The following is a 13232-nucleotide window of genomic DNA, read 5'->3' on the forward strand; positions in this document are numbered from 1 at the left end:
CCCAACAACTTCTAAATGTACGGCCCTTGTGACCAAGCACGTGAAGAGGGCCACATACCGTTTCTCTCGCGATCTTCTGACTGCAACGTCCACCGGACCGAAATAGTCCAATCCGACGAATGAGAAAGGCCGGTGATGATGTTGTAGTCGTTCCATGGGCAGATCTCCAATCGGTGGAATTGTTGGCGTGGCTTTCCTCATCCGACACACTCGGCACTGCGAGGCGATAGAGCGAACTGCTGGCCGAAGGTGCAGAATGGCAAATCTTTGACGCAGTTCGTTCACCACTGTCTCGTTGTTCCCATGTAAGGCCCAAATGTGATAACGAGAGATGAAGAGTCTGATCGTGGGATGTCGGCCGTCCAGTATAATCGGCTCTTTACCTTCAATGGCAACTTCTGGAGCGGAACTGATTCTGCCGGTCGCCCTTAACAGGCCATCTTGGCATAACTTGGGAGCCAACTTGTTTAGCCGGCTCCTCTTTGGAATGTCCTTATTTTGCATCAGGCAGTCGAGTTCTTCGGTGAAGGAGTCGCGTTGAGTCTGCTTAAGGAGATACAACTCGGCGTTCTTGACGTCACGTGCGAGTAGCGGACGCAAACCGGGACAGCCGATTGTGTCGGCCGCGCGTGTCTCGCGTTCTCTCAGGAGACGCGTGAATTGGAAAACACGTGCGGTTGTCCTTAGTAGGCGCCGCCAATCCGAAAACCGTTCTGAAGACAAAGCAATGCAATTAATATTAACAGCCTTTTCACTGGTTTTCATTTCCTCGTCTGTAGACGTGATTTGATCGGTTTCCCGAGGCCAAGCTTCCTCTACTTGATTTAAGAAAGAGGGGCCTAGCCACCATCTATCTAGAGAGACTGAATTAGAACGAGTGGCGTCGTCTGCCACATTTAGAGCTGAAGGTACCCAACGCCATTCGTCCACATGCGTCTGCTCTGCAATTTCGCCCAACCGGTGACTAACAAAGGCTTTGTATTTACGAGAGTCACTCCTCACCCAAGCAAGAACGGTCTTTGAATCACACCAAAATACCCTACGAGAAGCTTGGCCACGGTGTTCACTACATATCGTGCCAGCTAATCTCACACCAAGCAAGGCTGCCTGGAGCTCTAGTCGAGGGATGCTGGCTGACTTTAAGGGGGCTACTCTAGACTTGCTTCCGATCAGGGCGAGATGAGTGGTACCGTCGACAAATGTAAAGCGCCAGTACGCGACGCATGCATAAGCCACCTCGCTCGCATCTGTGAACACGTGAAGTTCTTGGGTTACACACTTTGCGATAAGTTTATACGAGCGAGGTATGCTTACGGCGTGAATCGACTTAATGCGACGGTACCACTCCTCCCACTGCTCTCGCTCTGAAGGAGGAAGCAGAGCGTCCCAAGAACTTACTAGCCGCCACGTTCTTTGAAACAGGATCTTACCTCGAGTCACTATGGGTTGTAAAAGTCCCAAAGGATCATAGACACGCATGAGGTCTCTAAGAACCTGACGCTTAGTAAATTTTGAAGGCAACGGAATGTCAATATCAATTCTAAAACCAAATGTGTCGTCTCGAGGATTCCAATGCATCCCCAAGACGCGCACATCTGCCTTTTTCTGTGCACCCCCATCTAAATTGAGGTCGACATCAGTGGTATTGGTTTTGTGTAATTGAACAGGGATAAATTTCAAAGCTTCAGGGGCGTTGGACACCCAGGATCGCATCTCAAAGCCACACTGCTGGTGCACAAATTGCACATCAGCTGCTAGACGCGCTGCTGTATCTAAATCATCGCAAGAACCCAAGAAATCATCCATATAATGATCGCGAATAATAGACTCGGCAGCATTGGGATACTTATCCTGAAAGTCTTTAGCATTCCTATTTTTTATATAAATAGCCGTGAATGGGGAAGCTGATGCACCAAATATTAAAGATGACATCCTAAACTCCTTCAGCTGTCCATCCGGAGAATGCCAAATATACCGCTGGCAATCTCGATCCTCCTCCCTGATCTTAATTTGTGGAAACATCTCGCGTATGTCGCCATTTAAATCGATTTGACCCTCGCGAAACCTCATCAAAATGCCTAGCAAAGATTGTAACATGTCAGGCCCAGGGAGGATGAGCGAGTTGAGACTGACGCCCGAGGATGTAGCCGAAGCATCGTGCACTATCCTTAGCTTACCCGGCTTATTCGGGTTAGTCACCCCAAAATGGGGCAAATACCAGCGGCGCGACGACGAACTTGAGTTACCATGGCTGTCATTACATTCCTCCGCGTAACCTTTCTCAACATATGCTTCTATGTTCACCCTGTATAATTCGGCGTACTCTTTATCTTTTGCAAAACGCCTACGTAAGCCTTCAAACCTAGACAAGGCTAGACAATATGATGATGGAATATTAGGTTCGTCTTCGCGCCACGGTAGACCGACTTCGAACCTCCCATTTTCGAGCCTACGTGTTGTTGTCTCTAATATGCTGATGGCCCTAGCATCTTCCTTGTTAACTTTGTTTTCATGTTTAATGCCTAAAGAGTCTAGCTCATAATAATACTTAATGAGACTGTCCAATTTGTTGTCTGACACAATATGATTGAAAGAATGGGTAAAAAAAACGCTGCGCGGCACCTCCCCGAATACAATCCAACCTAAAGCGGTGCGAGTGGCCACCGGCTCATGCGCGTTGCCCACTCTATTCTCCCGGGAAATCAGCAAGGGCCAATCTGAGGTCCCTATAAGCACCTTAGGAGTCGCCATGCTAAAGATCAAGTCTTCAGATAAGTCCCGAAGATGATTTAAATTCGTGTCAGTAATCGTTACCTCCTGAGGTCGTAGCTTTAAATTAGGAATGGCACGAGCTTTATGGACCCGGTACGTCTCATTCCCGTGCTTGCCGCGAATATCAAAGTCGATGAATTTGACCGGAATGTTACTCGTTGTGCCAGTGATTGTATCAATAGTCATACTTTCCTCGATCCCGGTAACACCTAGCTGCTCTGCTAACTCCGAATCAAGGAGGGTTACCGTAGACCCATCATCTAAAAGAGCGAACGAATTTATTTCGCCTTTTGGGCCAGAAAGTACCACTGGTACAACTTTTAGAAGAATATTGGTTGCACACTCGCTTTTCGGCATGCAAGAATATGCGGCACCCGAACCTGCGTGATTCCGATCCATAGAAACGGAATTTGATGACAACTCACTGACTTTAGTCAAAACCTCCTTTGAAATATTTATTTCTTTTTGTTTGTCAAAAGGATTGACAGACGTTGATGTCAACGGAGTTTGACTGACGGGTGACATGACATTATTTACATTATTTACATTTTGAATTTGTGATTGCGAAAATTTACATAAATGCAGAAGTCTATGATGGAATTCTTCACATCCGTCGACTCCGCATGGCTTGGCCCTGCAGTACTTGTAATTGTGCTTGCCCCTGCGTAAACATTTTGTACAAGTTTTGTTCTCGCAAACCCATACTACCCGATCAGACACGTTTAGGGCTACGAACTTCGGGCACGTCTTGATGCCATGGTCTCCGGCAGCACAATACAAGCACTGCAAGGGCCCACCATTGCCAGGTGATGGCAAATTTGATGGTACTGCAGATGGAAACGAAACTGTGTGATGATGAGCCTGTGTAATGCGGAACGGATACGAGTTACTGCGCTGCGGATATCCAGAATGCTGTGGTGCCGCCGCCCTAGGCCTGTCGCCTTGATGTGGAGCGTTGAAGATGTCACACGGGCCGAAATTCGCTTGTTTATCGGCTTCCACCTCCAGGAAGCGCGCGAAGACTTCAATTTGCGGATGACCGGGCAGGCAGCGCTCCGCAGCGTAGTCGCACCACTTGCTTTGCAGTAGCGGGGTCAATTTTGACACTAGAATGTGAATAAGCTCTGGTGAATGTATGTAGGGTGAATTATTTAATAAATTGACTACACTAACGCAGTTTCTTACTTTGCTAGCAAAAATAGCCAATGCATTGGGATGAGTCCCAACTTTTGGTAGGCTTCTTATTGAACTAAGTTCATTAAGAACAATTTGTTGAGGCCGAGCAAAACGCGACTCTAAGGAAAGCATTACAGGCTCGGGGTCAGTAGCACATAGCAAGAGGGCAAGCACCGCCTCTTTGGCATCCCCGCACAAAGCATTGCGTAATCTTGCTATGTTCTCGCCTGCACTGAAATAGGCTTTGGTGTCATGGAATGACCGCTTAAATAAAAGCCACTCCGAGACGTGGCCGCTGAACTTGGGAAGCTCAGTGTTGCAAGCCTTTACGTTCGGTTTAGCCAATGATACCAAAGCTTCTGCCAGTTTCCTGATGTCACTTACCGGGGCCTCGCTGTCGTTACCGATATTGCTTTGCTGGGGACGCGAATCCAAATGCAGGGCCTCTTTGTGCAGCTGGCGAGTGATTTCCGGTGAACGTCGTGAGGCGTCGTGCATCTGCTCCGCAACCGGTGCAGGATGCACGGAAACATCAACCTCACCGTGTCCACACGGCAAAACCTCATCGGGCGGCTCGCTAGCTGCGACTGAAGCTGCTCCTGTAACAGTTCTCTCAACCCAGTCGGCTGTGGCTCGGCTCCTGGCACTGACTACTTCCTCTGCCTCAATAGCCGCGACAGTCGCTTCAAAAGTGGCGTCTGCGGCCTCTCGCTCAGCCGCCGCGACAGCTGCAGCAGTAGCGGCCGCGGCTGCAGCCTCCCGCTTCGCAATTTCGGCAAGATGTTGTTTGCGAGCCGCTTCCGCGGCCTTGAGGCGGGCGACTGTTGTGGCCGATGACGCAGAGGACGAGGAGCGAGCCTGACTTTTGGCCTCACGAGCCTGTGATCTTGTAAGCATTTTGTAGCAAAATAATTTAGAATTTTGAAAAACTGGTTTTTAAATCAGATCCGGCTCGAAACAGAATGTTAGCTACATAAATGGAAAATGCTCAGCTCAAAATACGAAACTGTATTCAGATCACACAAAAATCACAAAAGGCAAGGCAACAGAATAGTATCCAAAAAACAAGATGGCTAACACCGTTGCTAGGCTGCAGTCCAGAGACCACAGCCTAGCACCGGTGTTACCAGATCTGTCGCCAACAGGTGACAGTACATCAATATATCAATATAAACATTGGCCTTATGACAGTGGTGATAAGTGCCATTTTCCAACAAAAATGTTAGGAGTGATGGGTTGTCTGTACATTGAAACTTGGAAATCTATTCATTGTGAATGTTGGCTGATAGACTTAGGTATTAATAAGATCTCACAAAGCTTGTCTAACTAGCTAATGCCCGTTTTCACCATCAATCCCTAATTTTAAACATACAACTTGAAAAAAATCAAACTGCCTAAGGCGGGACTCGAACCACAACCTTCCGCTTGCCGGGCGACTGCTCTTCCAACTGAGCTGGTTGAATTTTGCAAAATCCCGTCTTAATGAGCACCTACGTTCAAAAAGGAACCCCATGCAAAATTTTAGACTCCTAGCCTTGTAGTTTCTGAGATTTCGTGATGAGTGAGTGAGTGAGTCAGTCACCTTTCGCTTTTATAGTATATCTAATCTATGATAGACAATGATAGTATTTGGGTTAACCTGTAAAATTGTGTACTTTGCAAAATCTTTGGCTCTCTTTCTTTATTTAAAAGTGATATTAAACAATAGACAATTTTCTATAATATCACTAAAAATACTGAAAAATACTTCAAAATTTTCCTCTTTTAGCAGTCAAATAAAAGTAATTCTTTTTTCCCCCAGTTTTGATGCGGTTATAAAACGAGTAAACACCCGGAAAATTCACAATACGTTCCAAAGGATTTCATTTATGTGAGCTGTTAACATAAAACACACAATATTACTATAAAAATACACAATATTACAATAAAAATACACAATATACGTATCCCTGAGGCTGATAAAGCAATTTAGCTGTATTTTCCGACTTTTTTTATGCTTTAGTGGATATTTTATTACGAGATTCGTTTATCGGTAGGAATGAACATTTCATTGTTAGTGACAATGGAATGGTATGAAATTCGACTCCATAAAAGGTTCCGATTTTTTGGAAATGTGTCCACGATTGTCCTGAATATCAGTTGATGGTAGGTACTTGAGTGATGATAAAGATAGATATTTATTTGCATCACCATAATGTAACATAGGGTGTTTAGGCTTAAAGCTAAATAGATCATTATGGACCCTGTCGGGCACTGCAATTAGGCCTTAGGACACGTTCCCACGGTAATCCAGTTTTGCGGGATCCAGTAATGTAGACTGCAAAACTGAACTATGGTGTGAACACACTGTCTAGTGGGTGTTTCAAACGGACCGTTTTTTCGCGAGACTGCAAATGGTGAGTTTGTGTGAGCGTTAATATCAAAACACATAATAATATAGTACTTACGACATCCTGCAAAACACAGTTCCTGCAAAAAAGAGGATGTCTCAGTGGGAAAGAGCCCTTACCAGGGCCGGTTCTACCGTATGGCTTTTGGACATCAGCCCAGGGCCCCGTGGACTCAAGGGGCCCCTAGCTAAGTCAAGTCAAAGTCAAAAATAGACGATAATGCGAACGAGTATAGTAGGTGGGCCCCTAAGTAGTATTAGCCCAGGGCCCACTTAATTCACGGTTCGGCCTTGGCCCTTACTGTAAAAAAAGAACTTTTAGCTACATTATGCGAATTATTTTATCCATACGAGCAATAATAAATCTGGAATGTAATTTACGGCAATTTAACCGTTCTCAATGTAAGCTATTTGTTTTGTTAAATATGTATTTTACACAATAAATATGGAGCAGATTAAATAATCAGCTTGTATAAATTAGTACGCTTCAGCAATAATTTACATTTATCGATAAATTCAGATAATCTTTGTCAAATAAATCGGTGTGATTGGATTTGGTTGGGGCCATTAAATCGGCGGGGACACCGCTACTTCATCATCATCATCTCAGCCATAGGTCCACTGCTGAACATAGGCCTCCCCCAATGCTTCCATGTTACCCGGTTGGTAGCGGCCTGCGTCCAGCGCCTTCCTGCAGCCTTTATGATGTCGTCGGTCCACTTTGTGGGTGGACGTCCCACGCTGCGTTTTCCGGTACGCGACCTCCACTCCAGAACCTTGCTGCCCCATCGGCCGTCAGCGCCACCGCTACTTATGATACTAGTAAGTCTTCCAGCGATTTAGCCCACTTTTAGGTTGGCCCACGGGCCAAGTCGCCGGATTGAAATTTTAAATATTTTTTCTTCAGATAACTGGGCCCACTCTAAAATTCTAGAGTAGATTTTGGTTGATTTAGTGTCTAATTGCCTCTGTCCATCAATTTTCAAAACCTTTGGCTGAAATCAAAAATCTTTTATCAAATTTATTTAGGTCTAATGAACGTACTTATGAACATCAAAAAGTGTGTCTCTTACACATAATGGCAAAATACTTTTACAAACACATACAATATTTCAGTAGGTACCTTAGACAATTCTCACTTCCTCTTTATAATTATTAAAGTTTATCCGCTAATTCTATGGCCCCACACTGTGAAACAGATAACCCATTAACTGGTGTAACCTATCGCTATAATTTGCCAGACGAAGCTTATTCGTAGATATGTATAACGAATAGGCTATGTCTGTCTGTGACACGACCAAGCTGGAATTGATGTAGATACAAATAGAGAAACCTGGGATATGTATACAGTTTACTAATGTATTGGTTTTATCTGTATACCTGTATTGTTACTGTTAACAATTAACCTAGAAATTAGCACGGCACTAAAGAAATATATTTAAAACTGCCACGCGGACTCGTGCTAGATGAGAGTCTTGAGGCCACCTTCTATCAACGAGAACGCGTGGTAAGTAACTTGCTTCTGAATGTATTGTAACTTCCTACTTTTTTATTTTTAAGCCGGCAGACAGTGGTGACTGAGTTTGTTGCGGCGCTTCTTCTCAGCACTTGCCAAATGTTTGTCTCGAAGCGCTGGTAGGGCAAAAAAAAGAATGAGACATGTATACTGTATAGGCTCCTTAAAAGCATTTGACGATTTGTAAGTACTAATTTAGTTAGTCTATACAAATAAAGATAATTTTGATTGATTTGATTCATTGATTATATCGAAATTAAATAACATAACATCTAAATAAAAAGACAGAGTTAAGCAATTTGGAAATTGATTCTTCTTCAAAAACACCTTATTCTACCACTGAAAGTATTGGATTTTAACAGCTGTGAAACCAATAAAAAGTTTATAGCCAATTCCCATACAATCTATGGGAAAATACATTTGGACAGCTCATAAAAAGTATATCACTCAAGTAGGTACCATATCGGAAATATGGTTTTTTGATCTTGTATTTTCTGATCATCTCTACAAATACCACATCGTTCCCACCATTGACCTATGTCAACTAAGAGCCTCATATTCTGCAAAACGATTTCAAAACCATTTTCATTTCACTCACTCATATGACAATCCACTTATGAGCAAGAAGGACCGATGCAATCAAGTACCATATTCACCTACTAATGCAAACAAAGCCTTGAATTTCCGTTTCATTCTCGCATTTTACAATTCAGATAATATGAGCAAAAGAGATACATAGAGTCGATATTTGATTCGCAAAACGCTTTTCTATTATCATAAATTAAGAAAACGATGTCTCGTAGGTGTAAGGCAAGACTTGGCTCAAATCATTTCATTTATTACGTTTATTTGTATGTTTGTTCGTAACCTAAACGTGTAGGCGTGAGAATTGTGAACTATATGTAAAATTCATGTGATATACTTGTATAAACTTCTATAAGATTGGTAGCTGTTGCAATATTATGAACTAGCGACCCGCCCCGGCTTCGCACGGGTACTAAGTATTCATATAAACCTTCCCCTTGAACAACTCTAAAAAAACGCATCAAAATCTGTTGCGTAGTTTTAAAGATCTAAGCATATGTATAGGGACAGACAACGAAAAGCAACTTTTTTTATACTAAAAGTCTGGCTCTTTAGGCCGATATCTAATATTATTAGTGACTAAACAAAGCTTCTAGTAGATTACAAAACCCGTACGAAATATTTGTGACTGACATCGAAATAATATAAACAGTACAATCTAATCAAGTTAGTAAATGCTAGTAAAATAACATAAATTCAAGAGCCTTTGTTTCTATGCGTAGGTAGCAACATTCGTATAGTAAATAATTGTTATTTATCGTTCGAACTAAAATTTACGGTTATGGAGTATTTCTAAGATGTAGTCTGCCGATTGAATAGAATTTATTTGTATAAATATGTATTTGTTTATGTTCCCAATGACAAAGTTGTTTAACGATATGACTGAATTTGAAAATTATTTATCTTTGGGTTATTTATGTCAAAAAGTCGGTTCTACTTATTAATGTTTGTTTTTTTTAACTTTTTCAGGTAAATTCTTGGATTGAAAACATGGTCCAGTTCAGTAGTTGGTGCAATGTGGTATGTTTAGAACCCATCAATATTTTTTTGTCCACGCACAATTTTTTTAATTTAGAGATAAAACGCAAAAAAATATTGTAAAAGAGCTTTCATTTAAATCGTTATTGTATGAAACAAAACAGCAATTTCACTGGTAAATATAAATTAATTCTAATTCCTATGATTTTAATTGAAACCGATTACTAATTTCCATTCATCTATACCAGTGATGTTATGGATATCCGTAACCGTAACCGAAACTATCGAATATCCGAAATATAAAAACATCCGTAACAGTAACCGAAACCGATTCAAAAGTTTCGGATAGTTTCGGATAAAGTCCATGACCGAAATTATCCGAAACTTTCAGATAATCCGAAATGATTGCATATCCGTAACCGTAACCGGTATAATAATAATATTATTCTAATATCCGTAACCGTATCCATAACCGAAACTTCATATCCGTAACATCCCTTCCTGCGATACAGACATTTCGATAGTCCATACGGTTCATAAGTGTGCAATACCTACCCCGTCCGGATCACACGCGGTGGCCGGGTATAATTGGCCCGGCCGCCACTCGATTACCGGACGAAATTAGTATCCGGGTACTATCGCTCTGTTAACACCCGGTTGATTAAGGTGCGACATAAAGTGGTATAAGTTTATAATTTTGAACTACTGCTCCTTTTATGATAGTTAAATGATTTGAAGTAGTTTTTTACTTGGTTTATATACAGTATATTATGATTACGATGTAAATAAATTTTTTTTTGTACTAGCTTTCTTTAGAACCTGTGTACCTACCATGAGTTTACGTTAGGTGTGCTCGCTAGCGAAAACGTCAAAAATCTCTATGGAGATTTTGTTTCTTGAAAGTAGCCGCTAGGGGCGCTGCACAATATGTCATACAATTAATGTCATTTTTTTACGCAGTCGCTAGCGAGCACACCTAACGTAAACTCATGGTAAGCACACTGAACACTATCCGGGCCTTTTCAAGGCGAGAGTGAATAGGCACTTACAGGGCAGATATGTAATGTACCATGCTAGATTGCATCAAATACCTGCCTTGTCATGCATAAAGAAAAAAAAACAAGTGAAAAAATCTTAAAATTAGACCCGTAATTAAGCAAATTCTACCAAAAAGTATAATAATAAATAATAAATAAATAATAAATAAATCTTTGGACAATTTCACACAGCGCCAGCTAGCCCCAAAGTAAGCAACTTAATGCTTGTGTTATGGGTGCTAACTTAACGGATATACTACTTATATACTTTTTTTTTAAATACATACATATCATACATAGTCACACCCAGACCCGTCACAGAAATTAAAATTCATCATTTCAATTTCTGCCCGGCCGGGAATTGAACCCGGGACCTCTCGGCATAGTAGTCCGTTCTGAACCACTACACCAAACGGCCGACATAACGGATAGAAATAATGGATTTGTATGTATGGAGAGAAATTATCAAATTGACGAACTGGTTTTAATATGTCTAGGATAAATTCAATATCTATTAATATCTACATCAATTTAAGAAACTTTACATTCTAACTTTTTACCACTAATCCGATAAAAACTCATAAAAACATAAAAAAATATATGACGGATTGTACAGTATGTACAACGCCCCTAGCGGAAACTTTCAAGAACTAAAATTTTCATATATTTTTTTAACGCGCTCACTAGTTTGATGTAAACAAGACTAAGCCCACCGATCTACAGTACAGAATAACAATTATACTAACGCATGTACGGTGCTAAATAACATACATTTGGAATTATTCCAATAATAACAATATTCCCAATATTTTCCAAAATACAATAAGCTATTAGGTTTCCCTGTGAATTGGATTACAAACACAACCGGGTGTAATTGGAGCGACTCGATTACGGTGCAGCGGAATTAGTATGCCGAGAGCGTGCAGACAGCACGTGAACTTGTATCTTATGTACTTACCTAATAGAGGCTGTTTTGCAACAAAATATGCGGCGGTAATAGGAGTTTCCTAAAAATATCCTTTGAACTCTAACGTATATTAATTTGAAACAAAAATATCCGGATCGGTTTTTTTCGATGACATTTTGATGGATGTATTTGATATTTAGAAAGAAAAAAAGATACATTTATTACAATGGACATTACACAAATACAGGCAATCACATAGACATGACAGTGGCACATAATACAGGAAGAAAAAATAAAAACAAGAGGAAACTGAGCAGTGCCACCCATTCACAAACAAGATGCCCACTGCAACGGGACCCTATACAGCATAATATGCCGTGGCCTATTTAACATTGTTTCTAAATAAGTCACTAAAATTTTAACCTCCTTTTTAGGGTTTTCAAACTCAATTCAAAACTAATCGAACCAATACACAACCTTTAACCTTAATAGATCCGGTCAAAATATGCATCCCATAAAGTGCGACAACGCAGCCGGGTATAATTGCGCACCGCTCGATTACCGGACGAATCAGTATGCGGGCCGGGTATTACTCACCCGACGGATTATGGTGCGACGGAAAGTGGATAGTAACCGCTGGTTAAATATTGACGTCGGCCGTTACTAGTTCAAACTAGAATAGCGTAAACTATAGTCGCAATAAATTGACTAAAGCCATTATATTTTGTCCACAAATTGAGCCCAATATTGACCTCATATCAACTGGTGGCTAATTGATAATATTTGTAATAACTTATTTAATTAATTAATAATTTTAGTCCGTCAAATACATTATCAAAAAATATTGGATACGTTACTTTTATTTGTCAATCAAGTAATTACGAAGTTATGACGCGTTGAAGTTCTGTGTGATGTCACAAAGTGCTACACTTTTAAGCACGCCTTGAGTTCACGGGCCTCTTCTTTTGAACTTTGGCGCGCTTTATCTCTTTCAATTTTCATTATTTTGTCAAAATGAAAAATACGTGTCGAGTATTTTTTTGATAAGTTAATCGACGGACTAATTCAAACTCTTGCTTTATTTCCCTATTTAAGGCATCCGTCTCATGACTGATAAATAAACAAACAAAATCACCTCAGTATATTAGTAAGTAGAATGGATCCGCATTAAAATGCACAACCCTCGATCGCCATCAGACAGCACAATTAGTATGCGGGCATTACGGAGTACGGACCCAAGGATTAGGGTGCCAAAGTGGGGCTATAGCACCCCCTGTCTGCGTTTGTTTACTTTACAACTATTGCGTGCTACGTCTGTGTAAATTTTGGTCAGTCACATTATAAAATGACGGCCGATGGGGCAGCAAGGTTCTGGAATGGAGGCCACGTACCGGAAAACGCAGCGTGCGACGTCCACCCACAAGGTGGACCGGCGACCTGATAAAGGTAGCAGGAAGGCGCTGGATGCAGGCCGCTACCAACCGTGCGATGTGGAAGTCATTGGGGGAGGCCTATGTTCAGCAGTGGACGTCCTGTGGCTGAAATGATGATGATGATGATGACATTATAAAATAGTATCGTCGTCGCCGTCGAACAACGTCGCCTTCAAAATCTGTTTTTGGGTATTAAACTACTCTAAAGTAGCTACTTTACCGACGGATGTGATTATTCTAACGCAGTACAGAGACGTGGTAGATCACCAATGAGATGGAAGGACCAGATCAAGGCCGCAACCACTTAGTTGCAGTAACCGAGAACTTGCTCGGTTAGGGAAAGTACCCGGAAAGCTGCAGTCCGCGAGGAATGGCGCCGTATTACGAGGAACATCACTCTGAATCGTGATTCAAAATGATGACCACGACCACTCTGACA

General features: G+C 41.6%; 1 protein-coding gene across 1 annotated transcript in view; it reads left to right on the forward strand.

Annotated features, from left to right (window-relative positions):
* Positions 1 to 13232, forward strand: part of LOC135084437 (nephrin-like) — a 271506-nt gene that overhangs the window by 100245 nt on the left and 158029 nt on the right. The gene's annotated exons all lie outside the window — the stretch shown is intronic.

This window comes from Ostrinia nubilalis, chromosome 26 (genome assembly GCF_963855985.1).
Source record: "Ostrinia nubilalis chromosome 26, ilOstNubi1.1, whole genome shotgun sequence".
Taxonomy (NCBI): Eukaryota; Metazoa; Arthropoda; class Insecta; order Lepidoptera; family Crambidae; genus Ostrinia; species Ostrinia nubilalis.